This window comes from Callospermophilus lateralis, unplaced genomic scaffold (genome assembly GCF_048772815.1).
Source record: "Callospermophilus lateralis isolate mCalLat2 unplaced genomic scaffold, mCalLat2.hap1 Scaffold_130, whole genome shotgun sequence".
NCBI classification, from domain to species: Eukaryota; Metazoa; Chordata; class Mammalia; order Rodentia; family Sciuridae; genus Callospermophilus; species Callospermophilus lateralis.
Window position 1 is genome coordinate 847023 of NW_027512473.1, and position 17562 is coordinate 864584.

Consider the following 17562-nt stretch of genomic DNA (forward strand, 5'->3'; position numbering starts at 1 on the left):
TCCTCTCTTCTCCCTTACTCCCCTCTACCTAATCTAAACTCTATTCTTCCCTAGCCCCATCCCTCATTGTGAATTAATATCCACATCTCAGAGAAAACATTCAGCCTTTAGTTTTTTGGGATTGGCTTATTTAATTTAGCATGATATTCTTCAGCTCCATCAATTTATTGGCAAATGTCATAATTTCACACTCTTCTTTAAGGCTGATTACCATTCCACTGTATATATATACTCCAGTTTATGTATCCATTCATCTGTTGAAGAGCACCTAGGTTTGTTCCATAGTTTAGCTATTGTGAATTGAGTTGCTATAAACATTGGCATGGCTGCATCACTGTAATATGCTGATTTTAAGTCCTTTGGGTATAAACCAAGGTATGGAATAGCTGGGTCAAATGGTGGTTCCATTCCAAGTTTTCTGAGGAATCTCCACACCGCTTCCCATAATGGTTGCATCAATTTTCAATCCCACCAGCAAGGTATGAATGTGCCCTTTTCCCCACATCCTCCCCAACATTTATTGTTGCTTGGATTCTTGATATTTGCCATTCTGTCTGAAGTGAGATGAAATCTTAAAGTAGTTTTGATTTGCATTTCTCTAATTACTAGAGAAGCTAAACATTTTTTCATGTATTTGCTAATTGATTGTATTTCTTATGTGAAATGTCTGTTCAGTTCCTTAGCCCATTTATTGGTCGGGTTATTTGTTTTTTTGATGTTAAGCTTTTTGTATATCCTGGAAATTAATGCTGTATCTGAGGTACATGTGGTAAACATTTTTTCCCATTCTGTAGGCTCTCTTAATATTTTTAAAATTATTTCCTTTGCTGAGAAGAGAAGCTTTTTAGTTTGAATCAATCCCATTTATTGAGTCTAGATTTTACTTCTTGTGCTTTAGGAGTCTCGTTAAGGAAGTCAGATCCTAAGCTGACATGGTGAAGATGTAGGCCTACATCTTCAAGGTCTTTGTTTCAATGCTTAAGTCTTTTTTTTTTGTACTGGGAATTGAACCCAGGGGTACTTAACCACTGAGCAACATTTCCAGTCATACATACATATATATATATATATGACACAAACACTTTAGACACAAGGTCTCACTGAGTTGCTTAGGGGCTCACTAAATTGCTGAGGCTGGCTTTGAATTCATGATCCTCCTTCCTCAGCCTCCCAAGTTGCTGGGATTACAGGCACGCGACACTGTGCCCGGCTTAGTGCTTAAGCCTTTGATCAACTTTGAATTGAGTTTTATGCAGGATGAGAAATAGAGATTTAATTTCATTTTGCTGCATATGGATTTCCAATTTTCCCAGCACCATTTGTGAATAGGCTATCTTCAGTTTTTGGCACCCTTAATGTAATTATATTTATGTGGTTTTATCTCTGTGTCTTCTATTCTATACCATTGGTCTACATGTCTGTTTTGGTGCCAATATCATGCTTTTTTTGTTACCATTTGCCCATTTTTAAAAATGGATTATTTGTTTTGTTTTGTTTGCTATTGAATTATTTGAGTTCTTTGGATATCAACTCCTTAACAGATAAATAGTTTAAAACTATTTTCTCCAATTTCACACATTTTTTTTCATTTTGCTAAGTGTTTCCTTTGCTGAGCAGCAGTTTTTCAATTTGGTTTAGTTCCACTTATTTATTTTTGCTTTTGTTGTTTGTGCTTTGGGTGTCTTACATAAACACCTACTAACTACACAGAAGCTTCTTTGCTCTATTGTTTCTGGTGATTAACTTACAGATCAATACCTTTGAATCACTGTTCATAATTTGAGCAGATTCCATAGCAAATAAATATTTACCAAATATTTGGTTGATTTTTAGGAGGCATTACCAGGGTCCTTTCTTGTCAGACCTTTCTTTCCAATTTCTCAATATGTTTTGCATGCATTTTTTTCACTCTGTGTACCCCATTCTATTGTAAATGAAAACTCATTTATGTGTTTTCTCTACAATAACTCTCTTGAAGTGAAACTCCATGTGGTCTTTTCAATTTTTATGTCTTTAGAACCCTGTACATTAGATCACTTTAGGAGAACATTTTAAATGTTCCTATGTTTGGACTCATTCTGGACAACAAAATCTGAATTTCTGTGAGTAGAAGCTGAGCATGGGTATTTCCTCAAAGCCCCCAGGAGATTACAATAAGCTGTCAGGTTGAGAATCACTAAAACCTATAGAAAAAGGTGTCTTTGAAGACCACACAGTAGAAATTAGTGCCAATTGGGATTTCATGATTAGTTATTATTTTTTCCAAGGAGATATAGGGAAACAGACAGTACAAGTGATGTAGATGTTTGAGGATGGGCAAGTTGTTTCTCCAGGTTTAGGAGAACAGGATTTAAACTACAAAATTAATTCAATGGCAGCATGAAATAGTTTTGTGTTTCTATTAAACAGTTTAAACTTTATTCTGAAGGCTCAGAAGAAGTAGCAAAGCTTGTTACACAGAGAAATAACATGGTCAGATGGGGCTTTAGAAAGGTAACACTAATTACTGTGTGGAGAATTGATTAAAGATGAACAGCCCCTTGCAGATGGCACAGGGCTGTAATCCTAGCTACTCAGGAGAATGATACAGGAAGATCTCATGTTAGAGGCCAGAATCAGCAACTTAGCAAGACCCTGTTTCAAAATAAAATTTAAAAAGGGCTTGAATATAACTCAGTGGTAGGGTATGCTAGCCCTGGGTTTAATCCCTAGCACTGATAAAAAAGAAACAAAAGTAGGGGCTGGGGATATAGCTCAGTTGGTAGAGTGCTTGCCTTGCATGCACAAGATCCTGGGTTCAATCCCCAGCACCACCAAAAAAAAAAATGTGAACAGACCCATCAGGAGTCTGTTGAAATTTAAGAGCTGATTGGGGTTTGAAGCAAGGGCAGTGCCACGTGGAAGCAGATGGCATGGGCAGTGGTGCTCAATATGGGAACAATAGCCCAAGAACCAGGGATGCAGGAGCACACAGAACGTCTCTGGTGGCTACATTTAGTCACCAGATAGTGACATTAATTGAGGAAGAGAATGAACTTTGTTTCAGACATGATGGTCTTGAGAAGCTTACACAAACATTTATACCATATCCGGGCTCCTTGAAGTGGGTTGACTAGGCTCTCCCAGTTTAAGAACAACTGGACACCAAGATCTGGAACTTTAGGCTGTTGCCTAGAAATAGTGGTCTACTCTTGGGGGAGCAGGCCTGGAGGAGTCTACCTTGCCTCAGGACATAGAAGCCATGTGGATAATAAGACAAACAAGGAATGGCCTGTTGAATCCCTGAATTATAATTTAGTAAACCCCTAACTCTAAATAGAGGTGGGAAACCTACCATATTTATGTTTTGGAAGTGACATGGCCACTCTACCCTTTTTTAAATGACCCTGGATTTAGGGCTTATAATCTGGTTAGAGAAGAGGTCTAGGAAACTCATCCTGAATTTTTGCTTATGTAGCAGGCACAATAATCTTACTTAAAGTACTGTTTCTTTAGCCTGGCATGGTACCACAACCTGCAAATCTCAGCTACTTGGGAAGCTGAGGCAGAAGGATCTCAAGTTTGAGGCCAGCTTTGGTAACCTAATAAGACCCTGTCTCAGATTTTAAAATTAAATAAAAAAGGGGGCTGTGGATATAATTCAGTGGTAAGGTGCCCCTGGGTTCTATCCTCAATATTGAAAAAAAAAATCACTGTTTTTTGGAATTGATTTTATTAGGGGACAGAATCTATTGTATTTTTTTTTCCTTTGGTGGTGCTGGGGATTGAACCCAGTGCTTTGTGCATGCAAGGCACTCTATCAACTGAGCTATATCCTCCCAACACTCAGAACTTGAATATTACAGTGTATAAAGCTCTCAAGCCATCCCTTGGGAGGCACCACCAAATACGCAAATCCCATTACAAAGACCTGATTTGGGAGACTTAAAATGTTGTACTTTAGGGATCAAGAATTTCTGTGTGGAATGGGGAAATCAATAGTAAACATTTGATATCTGGCTGGGGTTGGATGAATTGGTTTTGAAGCAGAGAAGATGACAACAGTTACATGCAGTGGCCACAGGGAATCTCTAATGCATAGGTATGCTCAGGGGAGACACCTTCCACATCTGTGCACCATTCCTAGAAGGTGGAATGCTATGGGGCAGCCTAATCTCTCTCTACACTTGGATACCAAACAGGTGTCCCGATTTAAATGGATCTACTATGCCACAACAGGCAAAGTGTGGCTGGAACAATCCTCTCACCCTGTCTCAAAAAAGACACATATCTGTCCTCGTTTTTTGGATAGTCATAAATCAAACCAAGGAGACAGAATTGTCATTGCCAAGGCATTTGCAAGAGAAGGCAGAAGGGTCTTTGGTTTTCCTACATCAATTAACAGGTGCTATGTTTTCAAACAATTCCTCAATTCTTAGCAGAATGAAATCTATTTCATAAATGACTGGGTAAGAAAGTGGCTTCTTCCTCCCAATTTCTTTTTCAAAGAACTCAGAGAAAGGCAACAGCATGAATCACCCTATGAATTGAGGGTGAGATGAAAAGCCCCCTGTGATTATGAATGGATACATACAATGAGCCACTCCACATGACCTACTTAAGGAAATTCCTACGTATGGCTCTCAGGGCTCAATCCTTAAGTGGGGTACTCTTTTTCTCTCTATAATATACTGTAGATTGCTTGTGCAAGAGAAGTGAAGACTTGCTTAGGTAACTGAGTGGACCACCCTGCCCTTCTGTTGTCAAAGGGCAAAGGGCTTACACACTCATTGAGGCTCTTCTACGTGTGGACACACTGTTTTAGTCAACTTTTTTCTCTGCTGTGACTAAAGGACCCAACGAGAACAACTGTAAAAAAGGAAAGGTTTATTTAGAGATTCATGGTTTCAGAGATCTTAGTCCATAGAAGGCCTGCTCCATTCCTCAGGGCTTGAGTTGAGGCTAAACATCATGATGGGAGAATGTGGCAGAGGGAAGCAACTCATATGATGATCAAAAAGTAGAGAGAGAGAGAGACACCACTTGCCAGATACAAATATATACTCCATAGCTAAAACCCCAATGCCCACCTCCTTCAGCCACATCCTACCTTCCTTCAGTTACCACTCAGTTAACCCCATAAGGTGATTAATTCACTGGGTTAAGGCACTTGTAACCCAATCACTTCTCTGAACCTTCTTGCACTCTCTCACATGTGAGCTTTTGGAAGACACCTCACATTCAAACCATAAGCATATACCCTGTTCCTAGGACTGTGACTTAGAGGGTAATGTTAACAGCTACCAAGGACCCTTAAGTGGCAAAGCAGAGTCTCTCTGAGTTAACCTTGTCTAACTGATATTAAGAATTGATATTGACAGTGGTTAAATAACCTGATTTGAGACCCAGAAAAATCTGTGAAGTGACAATTCAAATCCAAGCACATCCAACTTTCCCCTGCACCAATACCAGCTCACTGAGCCACAGGGGTGCCAGACAGTGTTTATGATATTTAACTGGAATGGAACAAACAAAGAAAAAACAATTGTTCAACTGAAAAAAAAGAGTCTATCTGAAAATAAAAATTCAAAACAACAAAATGCTCACAGAAAGATAAAAACAACAACAACAACAACAACAACAACAACAAAAACAACTTAAGAAAGAAGAGAAGAATAGATGGCAGCCACAGGTCCACACTTTTGCAAGCTTCATTTCTGAATGTTGATGCCTGTAGGATAGAGCTCCTCTAATCTGGGTCAGTGATGCAGGCTTTTTCTTTCCTATTCCTCAGATTTGAGTTGACACGATTGTGAACTAGATTTCATGATACAGGCATCCCTCTTTCACCCGCCTTTCCTGCTACCCTCTTGCCGCAGTCATCTACAAACACGCTCTGGGGGAATCCACGTTGTCTGCCCAAATCCACTTCTCCCAAATCCACTACTCTGCCCAAATCCACTCCGCATGGGCTTCTGTCTCCCAAAATATATTGTCTGACCCTAAGCACTCAAGAGGAACTCAGCAGCAGGATACGCCCTATTCTAAAGGGGGAACACCCTAATCTCCTATTATGCTAAACTGCCCTATTCTAAAGGGGGAACACCCTAATCTCCTATTATGCTAAACCGCCCTATTCTAAAGGGGAAACACCCTAAACACGGATCCTGCCCTGGTCCTTGAGCAAGGTCACCTTTCAGAAGTCCTTCCACTAGACAGCATGGGAGTAAGCTGGCAAGGAATTTGTCATACCTACTTGGCTGATGGCTCCCAGCACCCTCTCATCCTTCACTGGGCATGTGCACCCCTGCCACACCCACTTTGCTTTGCCAAGGGTGCCCTGCTCACTGTCTGGGCCTGCCGTATACTGTTCAGTAGTCAACTCTGAGTAAGAAAGAAAAGTGCAACTTGAGTTGCTTTGTTTTAATTAGAAAGGTTAAAGCAAATATTGTACATTTCAAAAATTTTTAATCAAAAATATTGAAATTATTGTGCTAGATTCATTTAACAGCGATGTGCTTATTTTAGTGTATATTAGGAAAATTATAACTAATATTTCCCACTGTTAAATGAACCTGAAGTTGTTGAGCATTAATTATCTCGAGGATTCTTTCCTTCATTTTTTAAATATGCCTGATAAATGAGGTGTGACTTTTTCTTATTAATTTTTTCAACCACTGAACTGATAACCCTATTACTCATAAAGAGTTATGTAGATTCTTTAAAGAGTATAAAATACTGTCAATCTTTTGACTCATCCAAAGGGTAGTACTGCCCACATGCAGCTGCTCAATTCTTAGCTGCAAGTACCTTCTAGCCCCTTCAGCTCTGTGGAAGGGAAGGGCACCATGAAGACTGAATTACTCCCACACACACTTCCTGTAAGGTGTACAGGAAAGACTGACTTTGCCCTGTTTCCTAAGACAAGAACTCCAGACAAGAAGTCCAAGAAGTGGATGTGAATTCAAAACCTTCCATGGACAACTCCAGGGAGACTGCTCAAATTAAAAAGGGGTCCATTTCCTGATTTTCGACTTTCACACATGCCCTTTCTTACATTTGATTTCTCAGAGAATGAGCCTGCATTCACAGGAATCATTCTTTCAATCATGAGGTGGAGTATCATTCAGGCTCAGCTCTCTGCACTGTGCTGTGCCCTGTGTATAATGGCTACAGGCTACCAAAACTGGATAAACGTTAACATTAGTTCTAACAAGGCCTCCTTGGGTAGTTAATAAGGACGCTTTAAACTTACCAGGCCTCTAGACTTTCCCCACCTTACATATGTATGCTTTAGAAAGTTGAAGTTCACTGAAAGACTTCTGTTTCAGCCCATGATTGAGTAGTCTGGATTTTAGAGAATTCAGAGGATATTTGGGCCTATTTTTGCATGGTTTGAATCAAGGGCATCAGAAGAGCATGGGTGACTTATATTTACCATTTTAAAAGTATGTTGGATTTTTGATGGACTATCACATTCTTTCTAGATTTGTTGTGCAGAATTCATTGTAAAATTTTACTAATGTATTTCAGATTTAGTATACTTTATTCAATAATGTAATTAGAGACTATTGTATCAAATCATATTATGGAGTGTTCATATGATGGCATGATTTTTATTTATTTCATCTGATAAAATGCTCAGTAATTTCAGTGGCATTTAAAAAGAAGAAAATTTATTTAGAATCATTTAATATTTTAGATATGAATATTTATTTATTTATTTATTTATTTGGTACCAGAGACTGAACTCAGAGGCACTCAACAACTGAGCCACATCCCTAGCCCTATTTTGTATTTTATTTAGAGACAGGGTCTCTCACTGAGCTGCTTAGCACCTCGCTGTTACTAAAGCTGGCTTTGAACTCATCCTTCCTCTGCTTCCCAAGCCACTGGGATTATTCCTATAATCACCTTGCCTAGCTAGTAATGAATATTTAAATATGTAAGGGAGTATTTAGTTTTAAAAGCTTTTTTTAAAAAATACCCAAGGAAAACATTTGTAAGACTTCAGGACTAGAGCTTGACTCTGAAAGCCAAACAAAAACTGTATGTAGAAAAAACATTCTAAAATATTAATAGTTGTTTTCTTTGGATTATGGAAGTATGATTATTTTTACTTTTTTATAACATCTCTTTTTAAGGATTATTCCATTACATGTGATAATCTTAAAATATTTTAAAACACTGAATTCATTAAAAGATTAGGAAAAATTTAAGGGAAGGGATATGCCTAGGAGGCTCTTTCTTAGACAATTCTAGACTATGATGCAGCTGAACATAATTATTGACAGGTCTAGTGATGCACGCACTTCACCAATGCAAACTCAACTCTAAGTGGAGAAGAAAGTTTTTATCCCATTGACCTCCCCTTCTCTCTTCTTCCGTCTTTTTCAAAATAGACAGTAAACTTTAAGTGGTGTTCAATCCCTGGGTACCAAAAACAAAAACAAAAACAAAAACAAAAAAAAAAGAAACATTTATGGTCCATCATGCTGAGTTCTATTTTTCTTTTTAATCTGTGAAAATATTTTGAACATTAAGAAAGACTTCAAAGTATTTTCCCCTATGGATTTGTGAGAAATGAGTGGAAGAAAATTTTATTTCTTCTATTATTTCTATCATTTATAGCAATTGTTATAAATTTTTTATTAAAGCCAATAATAATGATGATAATAATAAAAGTAAATGATACTAAGTTTCATTATTAATTATAATTGTTATTAGTGCATTTCTGGTATGGTCTTTTCTTTTCAAAGAAATGACCATACCAGAAATGCACTAATAACAATACCCAGGGATTGAACACAGGGACATTTAACCACTGAGCCACAATCTCAACTCTTTTTTATTTGTTATTTAGAGACAGAGTCTTGCTGAGTTGCTTAGGGCCTCACTAAATTGCTAAGACTGGCTTTGAACTTGGAATACTCCTGCCTCAATCTCTCTAGCTGCTGGAATTACAGACTGGGGTGTGGGACTACTTCAATTGCCCACAAATTTGCTGAATGTTTATTATGTATACAACATGTGATAGGATACTTTAGGAAATGCACATATGAGTAAACACTGTCCTTTTCTTTTTAATTTTTAAATTATAATTGTTAATGCATATTAATTGTACAACATGATGAGTTTCACTGAAACAATACCCATATACTTTTCCCCATATACTCTCTTCTAAGAGGGTCCTTAAACACTCCAAGTTAACATCTCTTTTTCTAATTGCTAATAATAAAAGTAGGCCATTACTTAAACTTTTAAACTTTTTTTTTTTAATCTGTGAAACAGCCCATGGTTGAGAGGAGCATTCCAGAGCCAGATCTATCTGAAGTTAAATTCAGCTTGGCTATTTACAGGTTGAATACCTTTAGACAAGTCACCAATCTTTTTCGCTATCAGTTTTCTTCTGTCAAATGTGTGGATAATAATATAAACCATATAGGTGTATAAATTAAACATGATTACATTTATAAAATTTACATTGAAGAGTCTGGCAAAGAAGTGTTCAATGTTAGTTTTTTGGTTATGGGGATAATGTGAAATATGGCAAAATTTCTATCTTGAGTTCAATGCTTTTCTCCTTTCCACACTAAAATTTGAATGCCATTATGAAATGGAAATAGCTCAAGTGAAATGGAGTAGAAGTTTACATAAGAAAAAATATATATAACATTGAAGTCTTCAGGACTATACTTGAGACCAGACCAAAATTCTGTTGGGGGGAAAAGAAGCAGTTGTTTGTTTTGTCAACTATTTCTCTCAGGAGAATCTTCTGGTAATTAATGTGAGCATTTCATTTTAATATTTCAGGCAGTAGTGGTGCCCATGTAGATCATTGTTAAATTCTATTAGAGTATACAGCTTAAGCACCAAAACCTTGAATGTAATTTTCATCATTCACAATTTTCAGGTATGACTCCATGATTATAATGAGGAAGAATTATTAGCAGTCAGTAGCTGACTATCTTTTTCAGAATATTTCTCCCATGTGCTTTATTTTTCCTCATATAATTGGAGCCAAAATGGTCACATCTGTAAAAATGTGTAAAGGCAATTTATAGTATAAATTAGGTTGTCAAATTGCTACTTTCTCATTTCATTGAGTAAATCTTGAATGATGAATTTAATTTGTCTTCTTCAGACTTATCTGACATATTTCCTGCATGGTCCTTACTACAGCCTCATATATAAGAACCTTTATATTTTTCTCAGTTTTTCTTATTAATACTGATTAGTTGTTAAATAATATTTGCTGTTAAAGAATATTTCAATATATTAAAGTTAAGTGTTTGTTCATGTTTCACTCTAAAAAACAATAGAAAACATCATTAAATCCAGAGCACAAGAGAATTATATTATTATTCAGTATATATATATATATATTTTTTTTTCAAAGAATGTTACTACTTCATTTTTTATCATGTATCACTTCTTTTGTGGATGAAAAAAATTAGATATGTTCTCTTTTTCAAATCCCCAAATTTGAAATTTATCCCATTATTTAAAAACTCTAAAACTCTAATTTCCTTTTCTTGAAGAGTTTCTTAACCTCATTAGATCACAGTATTGCAAGCTTTTATAGCACGGTGATTTCTTAAAAGATAACTCCTTAAATATGCTGCAATTGCAGCTTTTGATATTTTGTCATTATCCCATTTTGAATATTAGAGTCTTATGAGTAAAAAAATAAGAAAAAAGATTTCACTATTTTAATGTGCTTGTGTTTACAATAGTCAGATTTTTTTTTTCATTATAACTGACAAAAATCCAACTCAAACCAAGTAAAAAGTGGGAACGAATGGATGAAAAATGGGGTCTGTTATAGAATTGGTAGAATTTCTGAGGGGAACAAATAACTTCAGTTGCTTCAGGGAGAGGAACTTCAGGTCTCACGTGACCAGGACTTGGCACCATTTGTACCTCATCCGCTAAACTTCATTGTCTCCTCCAAGTGTTTTGTCCATGGAAGCCCAGGATTACAACTTTCTCGTTCTATGCCTCAGGAAAGAAAGAGTCCCTTGAAAATATCTCAGAAAAAGATCAGAATGATCTATCTTGGAGACTTAATCACGCTTTAGACAATCCCTTTCTCTAGAGATGAGGTGCTATGATTGACCAGAACAAGATCCTGTTCCTATCCCTATGGACCAGTCTAGGGTGATATACATAATCAGCATTCCCATCACAACTAATTGGAAAGTGGGAAGAACAATTTCCCCAAGGTGGGGAGTAGCTGTTAGCAGATGAAAGTGGGAAGGGGAAAAGTATTCTGCACTGATAAAGATAGTAGATATCCTACTTCATGTACAACCAGAGAAGAGAAAAATTGTTAGTGTCTGTAAACAAGTCTGGATGGTGCCTGGCAAAATGCCAGAGGGAGTGGTTTGTGAAGTAATAAAAGCGAGCCATTAATTGTGGAAATTCCTTATTGGTTGACTGCTGTATCTAGTTTATGTTAATTAAGATAAGCTGTGTGGAATGTATAAATATGGCTCCAGTCCTACAATAAATGGCTCCTGGAGCCTACATCATGGGAACAAATTTTTACTCCTCACACTTCAGATAGAGCCCTAATATCCAGAGTATATAAAGAACTCAAAAAATTAGACAATAAGATAACAAATAACCCAATCAACAAATGGGCCAAGGACCTGAACAGACACTTCTCAGAGGAGGACATCCAATCAATCAACAAGTACATGAAAAAATGCTCACCATCTCTAGCAGTCAGAGAAATGCAAATCAAAACCACCTAAAATACCATCTCACTCCAGTAAGATTGGCAGCCATTCTGAAGTCAAACAACAAGTTCTGGCGAGGACGTGGGGAAAAGGGTACTCTTGTATATTGCTGGTGGGACTGCAAATTGGTGCAGCCAATTTGGAAAGCAGTATGGAGATTCCTGGGAATGCTGGGAATGGAACCACCATTTGACCCAGCTATTGCCCTTCTTGGACTATTCCCTGAAGACCTTAAAAGAGCGTACTACAGGGATACTGCCACATTGATGTTCATAGCAGCACAATTCACAATAGCTAGACTGTGGAACCAACCCAGATGCCCTTCAATAGATGAATGGATAAAAAAAATGTGGCATTTATACACCATGGAGTATTACGCAGCACTAAAAAATGAAAAAATCATGGAATTTGCAGGGAAATGGATGGCACTAGAGCAGATTATGCCATGTGAAGCTAGCCAATCCCTAAAAAACAAGTGCCAAATGTCTTCTTTGATATAATGAGAGCAACTAAGAACAGAGCAGGGAGGAAGTGCAGGAGGTAAAGATTAACATTAAACAGAGACATGAGGTGGGAGGGAAAGGGAGAGAAAAGGGAAATTGCATGGAAATGGAAGGAGACCCTCATTGTTATACAAAATTACATATAAGAGGTTGTGAGGGAAATGGGAAAATAAACAAGGAGAGAAATGAATTACAGTAGATGGGGTAGAGAGAGAAGATGGGAGGGGAGGGGGGATTGTAGAGGATAGAAAAGGTAGCAGAATACAACAGTTACTAATATGGCATTATGTAAAAATGTGGATGTGTAACCGATGTGATTCTGCAATCTGTATTTGGGGTAAAAATGGGAGTTCATAACCCACTTGAATCTAATGTATGAAAAATGATATGTCAAGAGCTTTGTAATGTTTTGAACAACCAATTAAAAAGAAAGAAAAAAAGGTGGAAAAAAATAAAATAAGTGGCTCCTACTCCTGCTGTATCAATCTACACAAGTTGTTCATCACCCCCCGGTTATTTTGCTGCAGCCGGACTGTGGCAAAAAATTCTGCTCCATTTGTGTACAATGAATCAAAGAGCTTTCTACTGTCATGTATAACTGATTAGAACAATGAGCACAAAAAGATAGTAAATACCTCTAGCCTAGAGTGTGGGCATGTTGAACACTTAGGTTACCGGCTTCTCTGGATACAGCTGAGAATCTGTTGGTGGTTCATATCCTAGGATTTGTTTATATGAAAGACCTTGGAGCTTCCTTGAAAAATCCTCAATCCAGGGCAAGGGATTGTCATGGTACAGAAGTATGCTTTAAGGATAATGAGCTAGGATAAAGGATAAGTAATGGCTATGGATATGGATATGGATAATGGATATGGAACTGGCCCAGCCCCTGTGGAGTCATACCTAAGTCCTTGAAAGGGGTACAATAAAAATGTGAGTAAATATGAAAGACTATTTCACTATGATCTCTGTGGGACTCTGAAATGAAAGAGGTCAGAACAGTTCATGACAATAACTTCTATAGTGACCTGAGGTGAGGGTCAGCAGTGGGAATGTGTTATACAAAGGTGTGACTACCTGGAGGTGTGGCTCATTGGGAGCCACCTTTATAAACCAGCTACCATGGCCAGAGAATGCAGTTTTGTAGCTATATTGATTCTGTTTTCCCAACAGGCAATCTGGTAAACACATTAAAGCTAAAAATATTATTCACTTATTCATGTATTCATTAATTCATTGAACAGATGTTTATGCAATGTGCAGCAGACACAATGCACAGTAGATAAGATATTAAAAGGAACATGACATAGTCATTGAAATGAGCACAGACATAGGAACACACAACCACAATGCAGTAGTGTCAGAGCTAGAAAAGAGGTGGGTGGGGTGTGAGAGCACAGAAGAGAGGGAACAGGGTGTGAAAGAAGATTTTTTTCCTAAAGGGCAACAACTAACTTGAGTTTCAAAAGATGCATATGAACATTCACCCAGCATATTAGGTAAGAAGAGGCATTCTCAGAAGAAGCAGCAATAGTAGAAAGCATAATACAGTGCATTTAGGGACCCGAATGGGATGAATGTTTGGTTGAGGAGAGTGGACAATGAAATAGTTCACTATACCAAACTTGTCAAGAATTTTGTAGCTCACTTGGACAGTTGGATATTATGGTGGGGAATGGAAAGCCTTTTAGAACTCTTAAGGACAGGATAGTAATAGAAAATTATTTTAGCTCACTCTAGCTATACTGTGGGTTATGGATTGGAGGTAGCTGAGAATGGAGGAAGTTCATTTATTTAGAAGATGTAGGTAGGGGTCCCAACTGAGATTCTGTGAGGGTTTAGACTAAGGCAATGCGCAATGACAGAAGGGAAAAAGAGTAAAGGAGGAATGAGAAGATTTGGTGATTAGTTGGATGTGGACAGAGGAGAAGAGTTTTTTTTTGGCATAGTGCTCAGTTAGGATAGGTGAAGTTACTCTGTGGTCACAACAAACCCTGAACTCTCTCAGGCTTAACCTCAAGGCTTTTTTTTTCTTTCTAATGCAGTCTCCTTCATTTGAAGCTATCTTCTTGGAATTCTTGCCCTCTAAGGATGCCACCATAGGAATCCAGAATATGTCAACCCCACCTGACATGAAGATTTTTGAGCAGAAAAGCTCTCTGCCCTCCCTCAATTTCCCTAAAAGCAGAACGTAAGCTTGCAAGGAGTCCCCTCCTGCCGTCTCTACCAGGAAGGGTAGAGGTTATCATATGGGACAACTCTCACTAGCTCAGAGTTGGTTTATCTTCATATGTCTACCTGTCCATGGTGTCCACCTCGGGAGACCTAAACCTGTTTTCCCTTGTTTGTCAATTCTCTTCATAGTTCTCTGTGGAAGACACTGTATAAGGCAGAGTTCTGAGCCACTGTTCTGAGTTGCCTTTCGTTGAGGTTGCTCCTGTGTGAGGTGCACTGCGCACTTACAAAAAAGTGGTTTGTCCTTCTCTTGTTAATCTCTCCTTTTGTTACAGGGCTCTGTCCTGACTATGAACTTATGAGGGTTAAGAGGAAATTGTTTCCTCTCTGACACCCTAACTAGGGGGGTGGGGAGTGTGAGAAAAGTAGTGTTTCTTAACTACCATGTGGAAGAGACACTATCACTTCCATTCCCATTTTCCTGTCCATAACTAGAGGGACAATCCCAGTGTGATTGCAAGAGAGGTGAGAAAATATTTAGAAACATACAATTATTTGATGTTGTTCTCATTAATAGTGTAGATTAACAATAAAGACTCTGAAACATGCTGTCTGGGTTTAAATCTCAGTTCCTGTTCTTACTAGCTCTGTTGCTATGGGCAATCTTCACTTAATAGAATTCTTTTGAAAATTAAATAAAATTAAGTGTCCATAAAATACTGAGTACCTAGGATGGTAGGCACTTAATATTTTATGTTATTATTAGCCATCTTAAGATGATTCCAATATTTCATTCTGAATGTGACATGAAAAGGGAAAAAGGAGGGGAATGGAACAAGCTTAGGAAGGAGAAGTGAATGTGTAGCCATGTTGAGTTTGCAACATCTGTGGGACCTCCAAAGAAGATCCTTCCTAGGCAGTCACAAGATAAAAATGGAGTTTGGGAGACTGGTGGGGGCCAAGAGCTTAAACCCAGGAATCATCAAAAAATAGGTGATGCTTTGAAACTTGGCCATGGGCAAGGTCACCTTGGGTAGGTGAATAAGTTCAAGGAAAAAGAATTTTGAGGATGGAACCCTAGAGAATACCAACATTTAAAAAGTGAGAGGCGGGGAAAAAGAGTACACATAGATATACTTGTTACAGGGCTGGGGCCTTCCAGGAAACTGAGGCAGCACGAAGACACCTCCAGCCTTGAAGCCCTTTTTCTTGTAAGTCAGAAAGATTTCAGACATGTCAATCAAAGTAACAGGCATGAGTTTATTGAAGAGATAGGAAAAAGGAAAGGGGACATTGTCAAGGGAAAGAGTAGATTCTCTTAGAGAGGAGGGGGACAGTGTGCCTTTCCTGCACTCCAGTTTTTTGTTGTTGTTGTTTTATTTTGTATTTTGTAGATGGACACAATAGCTTTCTTTATTTATTTGTTTTTCTTGTGGTGCTGAGGATTGAACCCAGGGCCTCAGACACGCTTTACCACTGAGCCACAACCCCAGCCCCTGCACTCCAGTTTTATTGTGGATCCCAGAGAAGTTTCCAGAGAGTTCCACCCATATCCACCTCTTGACTTTTGACTGACAGCAGAATGACATCAGGCTTTAACATCCCCACTGCCAAGACAATTCTAGGTCACTTTGGCCTGTGTTGACTGATTTTAGTTGGATTCTTTGCCATAAATTCTTACATATTTTATACTAGGAGAAATTATCCTCATCTCCCTGTGTTTTAAGATCTGGTCTGTGTAAGGGTCACAAAAGTCTCCCACTTCAGTAACTTGGGTTCCTTTTATCAACATTATTTTGGACCTTCATTTCTCCTATAGATCACAGGTAGTTTGCTGAGGAATGTGACATAATCTGTCCACTTAAGCCAGGCAGGCTGTAGGTAACTTGCTTCTTGAAAAAAAGAATGTGGGGTCAGTACAGTGGGCCCATTTTATAGAATTATTCCCTTAACCTCATGTTCCCAACATTTGCACTCTCTGTTCCTATCATAACCAAATTAGTAGGAGGAAACCAAAAGGAAATAGAAGGGGAGTTTGAGAGAGCATTAATCATTTAATAATTAGTAACAACTTACCAATATTTAATTTTTTCTTTAGTTCACCAGAATAACACTATTTGATATTAACTTCTAATTGAATTTAGTTTATAGTTTTAAAATAAATCATTATTAAGCAAGGCACAGTGGCACACCTGTAATTCCCAGCGGCTTGGGAGACTGAGGCAGAAGTTTCACAAGTTCAAGGCCAGCCTCAGCAACTTATTGAGGCCTTAAGCAACTTAGCAAGACCCTGCCTCAAAATAAAATAAAATAAAAAAGGTCTGGGGATGTGGCTCAGTGATAAAGTGTCCCTGGGTTCAATCCCCAGTACAAATAAAGAAGAAATACAAGATAGAATTGAGGTTCAGTGGTAGAGCACTTGCCTAGCATATGTGAGGCACTGGGTTCAATCCTCAGCATCACATGAAAAAATAAATGAATAAAATAAAGGCAGTTGGTCCATCCACAACTACAAAAAAATGTTGAAAAAAAAAGAAAAAATACAAGTGTAACTGAAGTGGGAAAAAATCAGGTTATAATTATCAGCATTTAGAATCCATTTTTTTTTGGTCAGCATTGAGTTAGGAAAGCAACTCTTCTCTTACCAAAGAAAGATCTTCTTGTTTCTATAAGGAATGCTAATGAGAAAGATACAAATCAGGCCTCAGGAGCAGCAAAAAATAAATACACACACAAAGTAAAAGTGGTTCAAAAAATAAAGACACATACAAAGTAAAGTGTTAAGTATTAATCCAGTGGTTTCCTGCTCCATAGAGGCAATTGCATGAATCTATAATAGGTTCATTATAGATTGTGGAGAAGCAAAGTACTTGTACTGTTGACAGTGGGCCTCACACTTGCTGTCTACGACCACATGACTCCAGCCCAGCTCAATAAAGGGTATTTCTGAAAACCTACAACATAGTGATAGTAGCTTACCCTCTGACTGGAAAAGGGCACATTGGCGGGGAGTTTCTTTGCGGCTTTGATCATGAGCTATTTGGTGTCATTTCAAGTTATTACTATTTTTAAGTTTCTAAAATTTCAACCATCTAAACTTTAGTATACTGCCATCAAGTGGTGGGAGGGTCTATAAAAGTAAGAGTGCATTGTATTTTTTC

The 17562-nt window shown here is 37.9% G+C and overlaps 1 non-coding gene across 1 annotated transcript; it reads left to right on the top strand.

Annotated features, from left to right (window-relative positions):
- Nucleotides 1–2743: 2743 nt before the first annotated feature.
- Trnaa-ugc (transfer RNA alanine (anticodon UGC)) lies at nucleotides 2744–2816 on the top strand. The gene has a single exon. It is a non-coding gene; the product is annotated as a tRNA-Ala (tRNA).
- The last annotated feature ends 14746 nt before the right edge of the window (nucleotides 2817–17562 follow it).